The sequence below is a fragment of the Asparagus officinalis genome, chromosome 10, assembly GCF_001876935.1.
Source record: "Asparagus officinalis chromosome 10, Aspof.V1, whole genome shotgun sequence".
Classification (NCBI taxonomy): domain Eukaryota; kingdom Viridiplantae; phylum Streptophyta; class Magnoliopsida; order Asparagales; family Asparagaceae; genus Asparagus; species Asparagus officinalis.
In genome coordinates, this window is record NC_033803.1 from 60,809,003 (window position 1) to 60,822,111 (window position 13,109).

Here is a 13,109-nt window from a genome sequence, read left to right on the forward strand (position 1 = left end):
AAAACTTTGGAGGGGATTCTGTAGGCTATCTAAAAATTACTACAGGTAGCTGATCCTCATCAAACACCAATCTGACGACTTCCACAATAACAATTTCATAATCAAATCAATAAATGAAGGTTACAATTAGAAGATTTTCACGTAGACCGAGAAATGTTACAATTTGACGACCTTCGCGACAACCAATGAAAAACCTTAATTCAACAGTCTTCACAATCAACAGTAAGAGTTACAAACTGATGTCTCTCACATTTCAAGGAGTTAAGGTGAAGATTACAAAATAACTATCTTTGCAAATTAGAAGTAAATAATCTCTTCAATTCTAGAAAAAAAAATGCAGAGTTCACTTCTGTGTTTCTGACTCATAAGGCGGTGTGACCACTATGTTTTTAGCCTTAAGAAAATGCCCAACTTTGCGTTTTAGGTCTAAGATGCAGAGTTTGGGCCTAGAATGCCAATTTTAGCGTTTGACTCATTCAAACACTAGCTGAACGGTTTCAAAACCGTTTTCCCCACGTTCTGAGTGTTAGACCCTAGGGGGGGGGGGGGTGATTAGGGTCTTATGCTAATCTAATCCGATTAAATGCCAATTAAATTTAATTAACGAGTTATCCTAGTAAGTATGAGATACAACAAGATATGTAAGGTAGGATAAGTAATATGAACAAGAGATATATCCTAACAAGGAGATATAGGCAATGTATGTGCAAGGATATATAACTAACACAATGTGATATATCCTACCAAAGAGATATACAATATGATATATGCAAGGATATGTAACTAAGTTAATTAACGAGTTATCCTAGCAAGTATGAGATACAACAAGATATGTAAGGTAGGATAAGTAATATGAACAAGAGATATATCCTAACAAGGAGATATAGGCAATGTATGTGCAAGGATATATAACTAACACAATGTGATATATCCTACCAAAGAGATATACAATATGATATATGCAAGGATATGTAACTAAGGGTGATATAAACATAAACAAGATAGTGGATCATTAACACAATCCGGTTTGGAAGCCGGAACTTCTTCTACACACTCGGTTTTCTAGCTAACCGAAAACTCTACAACACACACTCTTGCAATCACACTCTACACCCACTAAGTGTTGGACCTAGCCGTGTCTCCCTCAAGTGCTCGGTTACAACCTCTCCCTAGGCACGTCAACCGACGCCACTCCTCTTGGGACGATCCCCGACTCTCCTCAATGTCACAAACCCACAACCCTAAATTATACTATGAATGTAAATACAATAAGCTCAATAGGTTGTGTGTGAACAAAGAGATATAAATCAAAATCAAACTAAACTCAGATGACAAGAGAGAGGGAGAAGAATGAATGCTCAAACACCAAGGATGATCTCCACTTGCTCTTGTGAAATTTGCTCCACAAATCAAACTCTTGTAAATGCTTAAAAGCTTTTTAAACAAACACTAAACCCTTAAACAAAACTTGTAAACCTCTTAAAAACTTTTCTCTTGTTGTTCTTGTTAGATGGGAGAGGTAAATGCAATGGGGTATTTATAACAACCCAAGACATCAGCCAAAACCCCAAGGAAATGACCAAAAACCCAAAAACAAACAAAACAGAAAACTAGCCGTTACTGTGCAACGGCTCTCTGATAAGTCGACTTAGAGTCGACTTATGACATATACAGTTTTTGGCAGATGCTGAAAATTATGCGTATCTGGATTTGTAAAATCAGTTAAAAATAGTAAATCAACTCTAAACATTATGAAATTTTGAGGGATGTTTCTAAACATGTAAATAAACATTTTACAAAAATAATTTCTGAAATATCACTTCTCATTTGTGAGAAATGAATATTTGAATACAGATATTTCAGATTCTAAAAACTGCTGAAACACCCGATTTTCTAAAATCAATTTGACACAGTAAATTAACTCCAAAAATTATAAAATTTTTAGGGAAGCTTCTAAACGTGTATATGAACATGTTAGAGAAGGAATTTCTTAAATATCACTTCCCATTTGAGAGAAATAATTTATTTTGTAAACTGGTCAAAAATACATAACTGTGCAACACTTCATAAGTAGACTTATAAAAAGTTATAAGTCGACTTATATAAGTCGACTTGCCTTGCTTTATAAGTCGACTTAGCAGAGGAGAAAATGCACTTTCTAGAGGAGTTCATAAGTCGACTTGTCAGGGTTTATAAGTCGACTTATAAACATGCACAGGCACTGTTCATGCTGGAAAACTGATTTTTAAAGTGCCTTTAAAAATAACAAATAAATTCCAAAAATTATGAAACTTTGGAAAATGTTTATAAACATGATAATAAACATGTTATAAAAAGAATTTTTGGAATTGCATTCCCCAATAGTGAAAACCCATCATTTTTCAAATATGTCCAAAAACATGAAAACGAAACATACATGTTTTGACATTTGATTTAAACAAACTTTTGAAACTCTACAAAATGATTTTATAAACTTTATAAACTATGTATAAACTGATATTAAAGTCTATAAACTAATAAAATAATGTTTTCACAAAAACACCTATATTTTGATAAAATCAACAAATACGTGTGTGTGAATAATATGAGCTTAAAGTATCAACACACAAGTATAAAAACCTAAACTAAATATACCCAAGCTTGTGATCTTCAACGAAGCTCTATCTTGGTACACTTGCGGATGAAGCTAAAACTTGGATCTTGAACTTGAATGCAATACTTCACTCCACTATTCCGCCAACCTCCTCTTGATATGATCGTTGAAGCGCAATCCATCCAACCTCCAACTACGTTGTTTGTCTACAATAAATAAGAATACACAAATACTAGACAAACAACATTAGTGGTAAATTGTTTGTTAAACATCATCAAAACAAGAAGGCCAACAATCTCCCCCTTTTTGATGATGACAAACAATTTACGAAAAGAGATATATGCATGAAAGGAAATGAATATATAAATTATAATTCACATGCATATAAAGAAGGAAATGTATACTCACAATATTTCTCCCCCTTTGACAACATCAAAAAGGGGACAAAAGAAATAAGAGAGCGAAAGCTCCCCCTATCAATAAGCATAGGTGAGTATAAAAACAAACATAGAATAGGGAATAGCTCCCCCTATCAAAATGCCATATGCAATAAAGATCATGGCAAATATGTGAGCAAGCATAAATGAGAAGATATGCTAAACACCACTCACATACAAACAAGATACAATGAGGACACATAATGATATGACATTATAAAGATAGTGTCTCATTATAAAAACCATGTATAAGAATAGATTTATGAAATCAAAAGAAGAGGAACATGAGAAACATGCAAAAAGTTTTCAAATGAAAACGAATCCATCAAAAGAAATCATAAATCAAAGTTCATATCCAAAAACGATGTTTGATCAATAAAGAACTTGATCAAACCACTCATAGAATACATTATAAACCACGAATAGATGATCCATAAGCACAAACACATAAATATCATCATATAAGTGAAGTATAATGAATTCAAAGCTACCAATCAAAACAAAATCTTTAACAAAAGAATTTCAAGAGAGGCAACAATATATCAAGCTCTTAAGCTTGTTCTAACCCATATAATCATACTAGCATCCGGTAAACATGATTTGGGAATAAACACCCAATAAATCCGGAGGGTTATATAAATACGAACCTCTCATCAAAAACAAAACTAGGAGTTATGAAAACAAAAGAATTTAACCAAAGAAAATTTGTTTTCATAAAAAGTTTCAAAGCCTAATTTTCAAATAACCAAGAAAAAGGAAAAATAAGAATACTAACATTCTTGGTTTAAAATTTAAATTTGTTTTGGTACCCAAGAACTCTTGGTACCAAAAGATTTAGGGACATGACCCCTATCATTAAAGCTCAAAGCCTTAGGGTTATGAACCCTCTTAGGCACATATAGTGCACTAACATGGTCAAAACAATAATCACTCAAATGACCTTTCCGATTGCAATTTGTGCAATGAAAGAGATCCATTTGTTTTTGTGGACCATTAGCTTATGCACGGGAATCATTTGCAAATAAATATTTTCTTTTAAAATTATTTTGCAAATGAGAAACATTCTTAAACAATGGTCTATTTGGAACATATTGCAATTTAGAAGCTTTTTGTATATCAAAACAAAATTTTGCAAGATGTCCAAACCTACCACAAACATCACATTTAAAAACATGTGGTCTATTGGAAGCATTTGTCAAATGAGATTTTCTTTTCAAATCAAAGCAATATTTGGCCAAATGACCAAAACGACCACAATAATCACACTTGAACACACTAGCATGCTTATGATGAACTTTGTGAGAATGAGCATGTGAATGTGTAAGTGTACAAGATGAAGAAGCTATATGAGATGCACAAGGAACATTAGAATTCTTATGTTTGTGTGCATCATAACAAAACTTAGCTAAATGACCTTGACGGCCGCAAATCTAGTTATAGATGTGGTTAATTTTTCAATTTTCAAAATTAACATGTCATTGTTTTCTTTAAGCATGGTATTTTCTTTTGCAATGACATCCAATTTTGACACTAGCTCCTCATGATTGGATTCTAAATTATCATGCTTGCTTTTTAAATCAATAAAATCTTTATACAATTTGTTATAGGCATGCAATAATTTTTCACTAGCGCAAGCAAGTTCATCACTAGATAAATCATTAATGGATTCGAACTCGCAAACCTCACTAGGGCTATCGCCTAGTGGCCGTGTGCATGATGAAGCTCCACATGAACTTAAAGCCGGATCCGCCAAGGCTTGTTGGATCGCCTCCAAGTCCCCTTGATGTGCTTTAATAAATTTCCATAAGGTATAAGCACTATCAAAATGAACAAACTTGTTAGACATAGATGAATTAAAGGCGTTTAGCACATATTCTAACAAAATATTGTTCATTGTAAACATACGATGATCATTCTTATTCCACTTGGATTTCTCCAAAGTGGGCACACTATAAGCATCATCTATAATTTTCCATAAGTCAAAGTGTTTAGATTGAACAAAAAGTTTAAATCTAACACACCATTGGGTATAGGGAAAATTATCTAATCTAGGAGCAATATTGATGGCATAACCTAAACCATGCATATCCATAATATAAAAGGCAAGCAATATACAAATAAAGCTCAAAATTAGATTAGCACAATAAGCTAACTTGGATCTTTAACTCAAGACGATTAGACCTTAAATCAAAGAGCACCAAGCTCTGATACCAATTGTTAGACCCTAGAGGGGGGGTGATTAGGGTCTTATGCTAATCTAATCCGATTAAACGCCAATTAAAATTAATTAATAAGTTATCCTAGTAAGTATAAAATATAACAATATTTGTAAGCTAGGATAAGCAATATGAACAACAAAGAGATATATCCTATATATATGCAAGGATATATAAACTAACACAAGGGGTAAACAATATGAACTAGATAGTGGATCATATAAATAATGAGCTATGGACAATGGCGATATAAGATATGAACATAAATATAAATGAACACCAAAGCACACTCAAACAAGCAATATGATCACGGAGTTCGGACCTTCCGTCCTACGTCTCCGCTCCCCACTCCCGGGGAGAAATCCACTATCACAACCGGGTTTTCTACGCTCACCCGAATAACGTTTACACCTCACAGTGTCGGTTTTCAACCCTCACCGAACAACGTTCACTCCTCACAATCGGTTTTCTAGTTCACCGAAAACTTCACAACACACTCGGTTTTCTAGCTCACCGAAAACCTTACACCACTCACAATGTAACAAATATAAATTTGTTCTCTACAATAGATGAGAACACAATTAAGCACAACTCAATGTTACAATCTCTCACAACCCTAATATACTATGTATGCAAATACAATAAGCTCAAGTGGGTGTGTGTAACAATGAGATAATATAATCAAATCTAAACTCAATATAAAAACTAGCTTTAAAGAATGATAATCAAATAACTAAGCAAATGTAAAGCTAGATAGAGTTTAGAAAACTTCTCCAATAGATGACAAGATGGAGAGATGGAGATTGGAGCCCAAACAAGAAGATGATCTCCTCCACTTGTGAAAACAATCTTCAAACCAAACAAACACTAAAACACACTTAAACCCTTGTTTAAAACTCTTTAAACTTGTTTAAAACATTTCTTGAGTACATGAAAACTGAGATCAAAGAGGGTTTTTATAGCCTCCAAAACCTCAGACCAAAACCCCTTACAAAAAGACCAAAAAATTAAATCTTTCTTAAACTTGTTTTAAAACTCTCTTAGTTGTTCTTGTTAGATGGGAGAGGTAAATGCAATGGGGTATTTATAACAACCCAAGACATCAGCCAAAACCCCAAGGAAATGACCAAAAACCCAAAAACAAACAAAACAGAAAACTAGCCGTTACTGTACAACGGCTCTCTGATAAGTCGACTTGTAGTCGACTTATGACATATACAGTTTTTGGCAGATGCTGAAAATTATGCGTATCAGGATTTGTAAAATCAGTTAACAATAGTAAATCAACTCTAAACATTATGAAATTTTGAGGGATGTTTCTAAACATGTAAATAAACATTTTACAAAAAGAATTTCTGAAATATCACTTCTCATTTGTGAGAAATAAATATTTGAATACAGATATTTCATATTCTAAAAACTGCTGAAACACCTGATTTTCTAAAATCAATTTGACACAGTAAATTAACTCCAAAAATTATAAAATTTTTAGGGAAGCTTCTAAACGTGTATATGAACATGTTAGAGAAGGAATTTCTTAAATATCACTTCCCATTTGAGAGAAATAATTTATTTTGTAAACTGGTCAAAAATACATAACTGTGCAACACTTCATAAGTAGACTTATAAAAAGTTATAAGTCGACTTATATAAGTCGACTTGCCTTGCTTTATAAGTCGACTTAGCAGAGGAGAAAATGCACTTTCTAGAGGAGTTCATAAGTCGACTTGTCAGGGTTTATAAGTCGACTTATAAACATGCACAGGCACTGTTCATGCTGGAAAACTGATTTTTAAAGTGCCTTTAAAAATAACAAATAAATTCCAAAAATTATGAAACTTTGGAAAATGTTTATAAACATGATAATAAACATGTTATAAAAAGAATTTTTGGAATTGCATTCCCCAATAGTGAAAACCCATCATTTTTCAAATATGTCCAAAAACATGAAAACGAAACATACATGTTTTGACATTTGATTTAAACAAACTTTTGAAACTCTACAAAATGATTTTATAAACTTTATAAACTATGTATAAACTGATATTAAAGTCTATAAACTAATAAAATAATGTTTTCACAAAAACACCTATATTTTGATAAAATCAACAAATACGTGTGTATGAATAATATGAGCTTAAAGTATCAACACACAAGTATAAAAACCTAAACTAAATATACCCAAGCTTGTGATCTTCAACGAAGCTCTATCTTGGTACACTTGCGGATGAAGCTAAAACTTGGATCTTGAACTTGAATGCAATACTTCACTCCACTATTCCGCCAACCTCCTCTTGATATGATCGTGTAGGCTCAATCCATCCAACCTCCAACAAGTTGTTTGTCTACAATGAATAGATAACACAAGCACTAGACAAACAACATTAGTTATAAATTGTTTGTTAAACATCATCAAAACAAGAAGGCCAACACTGAGGAATTCTCGCCCATTTAGGAGCAGTTTAAGGGATCAGTTGCAACCTCTTACCCCCTATAAATAACAAAAAACTCAATAGAGTTAGGGATCAGATCTTTTTGGATCTGGACCTTGATCTTTTTCAAACAGAAAAAGAGAGATCAGCACTTAGAGAATTTGAAGCACTTTTCGGCAACGAGGATCTTGGGGTTATTATCCTTGGCTTATTAACCAATTTTTAGTTTAAATTAACTCTTTTACAGAGTTTAAACTAGTTCTGAGTTTCTAAACTCGCTAAGGATTATTTTTAAACTTGCCACGTAAGTTCTCCACGACATCAAATTCGAAAGAAATAGATTTTGTTCCAGCAAGGTAAAACGTCGGATCGTCAACGAGAAGCAAAATCGACACGAGTTTTGAGGGAGGCATCTCATCGACACTAAGAAGAACATATGTTAAACAAAGAGAAGGATCTCAATCGACCCTTCTCTCTTTTGTAAATCGGGAATCCGATCGAGATGATTTGTAATTTCTTTTCTAAGTCTGTTAGAGAGAAATTGTATTAAGAGAATTGCAATTAATTCTTTTTCTGAATCTGTCAGAAAAAATAATACAAAATTTAATTCTCAATTATTTTCTTTGAATTTTCCTACCAAATAGAGAATAAGAGGAGATAATCTGTTAGCAATAATTTTAGAGAAGATTTTGAAGAGATAATTAATCAAACTGATTGGTCTGAAATCATTCACTTGAACACTATCCTTGATCTTAGGATGAGAGTTATAAAGACTTTATTCACCCTATATAGGCTATAGAAGGGTTATGTTGGAAGAAAATCATCAATGCCACGAGATCAGATTTGATCAATTCCCAGAAAGTTTGATAAAATGTCATTGAGAATCCATCTGGTCCTGGAGCTTTGTTAGCATTCAAACCAAAAACTGTACTTTTAATCTCACACTCCGTAAATTCTTCTTCTAAAGAGTTAAGATTTGTCTCTTCCTGATGATATAAATAGGACCCGTCTATATTCATATTGGACCCATATATATAAATTTTGAGACGCTATCAAGGAAACATGTAACTGATTCAAGCAATATGTATTGGTTCTCGATAAACATTGGAAAAAAAACGGTGAATCATATTTCTTGTGGGTACATGTATCTCACATGCAATTTCTCTCTAGATTTTAGAAGTTAAAACGTTCCACAATAGGAGGTGGTCGTATTGGGAAAATATGGATTTAATTGAAGGAATTGTAACCTAGTAAGAAAATGAAGAGTATTCCATCTCGATTATTAATCGGAGGCTCTTGTGATAATCAATTTTCTTTCTTCCTTTCTTTTTGGTTTTGGCTAAATATCATTTAAATGCTTTATAATTTCACTCACTTTGCACTTGTATGTACTCACTTATCCTTAACAACATTCGTATAGGCTAAGTTGCTTAAAATTGGCGCATTAGTATCCCCTATTATGCAAACGTGAAAATTCTCACCTGAATGTTTTCACAAGACACTCACATGCTAATTGATTAAAAGTGCCATATGAGAAAATTTAGATAATAATTTTTATGTTTGCATAATGGAGTACCAATATGCTAATTTTAAATAACTTAGCGTATATAAATACTATGAAAAACTAGCGTGGATATATAAAGGCAAAGTAAGTGAAACTATAAATTTAAGTGCTATTTCGCCTTTTCGGCGTACTCTTTAAGTGGGCCGAAATTGTTAAAGCCTAAACGAAAATACACAATGTGTGAGACAGTGTGGGCTGAGTTCAAACGTATAAAGATACTCCTTAAGAGAAAAATCCAATGAAGATCAATAATTACTAGGCAAAATAGTCCATAACCAGAAGGTGTAGATGAATGTACTTATTTGTTCGGCCGTGTGCCGAGAGCATGCTAAGCTAGTTGAAAATAAAGAGTTAAAAGCATAAAATTTGTAAACTTGAAATGTAAGGTAAATTACAAAAATCTATGATAATCACACAAACTGCTCTACGATTTTAGAAGTGACATTTTAATAACCTCAATTTTAACCTCTAGTAAAATACACCATTATTGTATGTAATAGTTAATTTTCAGTATCGTAATCATATATTGCTTATATAGGTGTGAAAAAAGCTTCCATGTTCTATTATTTAGCATTTCACCTCCAAATTAACTTCGAAGAAATTGAGACAGGGAGATCACTTTTGAAAAGGCTAAGGGGCTGTTTGGTTGTTGTCGGTAAAGTTGTGTTTTTATGACACAACTTGGACAGTTGTTGTCCACCTCATCAATTTCATTTTTATACTTTTCTTTGTTTGTTTTTGATTCCAATGGAATCATAAAACACTTGTTTGGTTTGCAAAATAAAACTTTAATTGTTTGTTTGGAAAGTGTAAAAAGTGGTCCCTACTCAAATGATCATATTGGTTGGAATTATTTTTTATTATTTTTTCCCAACTTCAATGTTAGCTTTCTCCTAAAATCATGTCTTTTTTTCATGAAATCACTTTACAAGCCATATCAGCATATGAAATCACTTTACACTATTTTCACAACTACAAACAAACAATTGAAAGTGATGAAAGCTGACATTGGGACCCACTTTTTTACACTTTACATCCTTTTACATGGTAAAAACTTACAACCAAACAACCTCTAAATTACCAACTTGGTATTTTTTTTTTATCATCACTCTTAATTAGTTGGTATTATAAGTTTTTCCGGTAACTTTTGGGATTAAAAATTCACAAATTCTGCAATTAGACATTTTTCTTTATTGTCCGTGAAAATTTGGGGTAATTTTTTTTGTCAATTTGAAATACATTTGCATGATCCTTATTGATCCCATCCAGCTCGATGCATACTGAGTCTCACGAACTCTGAAGCACATTCATCTATTGATCTATTCCCACGAATTAGATCCATAAACTGGCGGTGAAGCCCCCTAAGTGTCGCTTCAGACATACATTCTCCAGAAAAATCAGTTCATTTTGGTATTTTTTTTATCGTGTATCTCAGCTCCTCAACCCAATCTAGGAACGAACTTTCTAAACCAGCTTAAGAAAACTTCTCCGGTTGCAAATCTTCAAATATCCATTATGCTACCTGCGTGTGGCGCTTTCCAATTTCCTTAAACTGGAACTATTGCTGGTGGATTGAGAGCATTCTAAATTTTATGCTGAAGCAATGCCTAGCGCCTCTCCTTAGCAGCTCTCTTCTCTTTCGTCTGCTTCATGTGAAGCTCCTCTCATCATTCTTTGACTTCAAGCATAGCTCATAGAACCACCCAAAGCTCGATTGGATCACTGCACATTTGCATTCACATTTGCATTACTGATCATGTACCCCTAGCCATGTCTTATGTAGTCCTGAAAGATTATCAAAGAAGGGTGTTGATAATAGTGTATTGTAGTGGGTTTTAGTCCCACATTGCTTGGGAGAACAAACCTCACACTCCTCTACTTGTATAAATATATGTGCATACTCAATATTTAATTCAAGGGAAATTTACCCAAGATTCTCTCTCTCTTACTTTAACATGGTATCAGAGCTAGGGCTATTTCCCTTCTAATAAATTTTTTTTAACGCTTCTGCGTTTTTTTGCCAAATCTTGGCCTTATTGCTTTGCAGCCGTTTAATGTTTTTTTTTCTGCCAGATATTTTGGCCTTGTCGCTTTGCGGCCTCTTAACGCGTTTCGCGTTCTCGTTTAAACCTTCGGGTTTTCATTCTAACATTCAGGTTCTATTTTAACGGCATTACCGTTTTAAGACCGTCTCTCGGCCTCAAACGAACGACATCGTCATTTCAAACCGTCTCTCGGCCTCAAACGAACGACATTGCCGTTTCGCAGTCAGTAACGGCATCTTGACATTTTAACGTCTCAACATTGCTGTTATGGCTCCTTCAGAGAAGATTCCCAAACCACCTTTGCCCCTCAATGATCAAAGTGACTGGGCAGGGTGGTCCACCATTGTCACCAAAGCCTTACGTGACGCTGGTTTGCTTGATCATCTCACCAGTACGGGACCAGTTCCACCGTCCATCAGCACTGTTGCTTCATCCAGTACTATTGTCTCTGACAGTGGTAATGTCGATCTTCAGACTGCTCGTGCTCTCTATGTCAATGAGAGTTCAGAGAGGCAATTGCAGGAATTTCATGTCATGGATTATCTCACTCGCTGTGTTGGCTCTGGTCTTACTGTCGAGATTGGCTCGCTTCCCTCTGCTCGGGCCATGTGGACTTGTCTCACTGAGCGTTTCACTGAGTGCTCGGGTGCACGGGGGGCATATCTTCTGCAACGCATTGCTCTACAACGAAAAGGTAGTTCATCTCTGCAGTCACATTTTGGACAAATGCAAGCTTTTTAGACAGAGTTACGCTCCATGCTTCCTGGACGTAATTCCACATATGAAGACTGGCTAGCATGGTACGAACGGCATGAGGTGCATCAACTGTTTCAGTCCCTTCCTGAATATTCAACTATGGCTGATCAACTACTTCATCAGCCTCAATTTCTGACTTTGGCCTCAGTTATGGGAGCTCTCACTGCTTATGAGACCCGGCAGCAGACAACACGACTCAATTTGTCAACAGACACTCCTACCTCTTCACTCGAGACTATTTTGTCTTTACCTGTCACTGCTCCTGTTATGAATCATACTTCTCCACAGGCTCCCTCTCCACAGGCTCGATCTAAGCTCTCTTGCAAATATTGCAAGAAGGAAGGGCATCGTATTGAGACATGCTTCAAGCTTCATCCTGAGTTACGTTCCTCAGGTACTGGTCGTGGTCGGCGACCCCCTCAGTCTCAACCCTCTCGTACACCAGGATTGTTGGCCAATGCTATACCTTCTCCTACTTTAGACTCTACTATTCAAGCTATTGAAAGTCTTCGCCGTCAACTTGATGCTTTCCAACATATCACCTCTACATCCGCCGCACAACTCTCTGGTATGCATTTTGCTGGTTCTTCAGCTAATCCTTCAGTCTCTGGTATGAATGATCTCTGGATTTTTGACTCTGGTTGTTCCTTTCATATGACTTGTAATGCCTCACTTTTATCCTCTGTCTTTACTTCATCCTCTCTTCCTCCTATCTACACAGCTGCTGGACAACCATTGTCCATTACTCAGTATGGCTCTATTACCCCACAAAATGATCCATCTGGTCGTCTAACACTTGGTCCCGTCTATGTGGCTCCACAATTGTGCTTGAATTTAATTTCTATTAGCTCTTTATGCATGGCGGGCCTGTTTGTCTCATTTTCTTCTGATACTTGTATTGTGCAGGATCCACAGACGGGCAAGACGGTTGGGGCGGGTCGTAGGAGGCACAAACTGTATTTTCTGGAATATCTTCACCTTCCAGAGTCCATACGTCCACGTTCTCTTGTTGCTTCTCTTTGTTCGTCAAAACCCTCTACCTCGCTTCCTGCCAATTTATGGCATA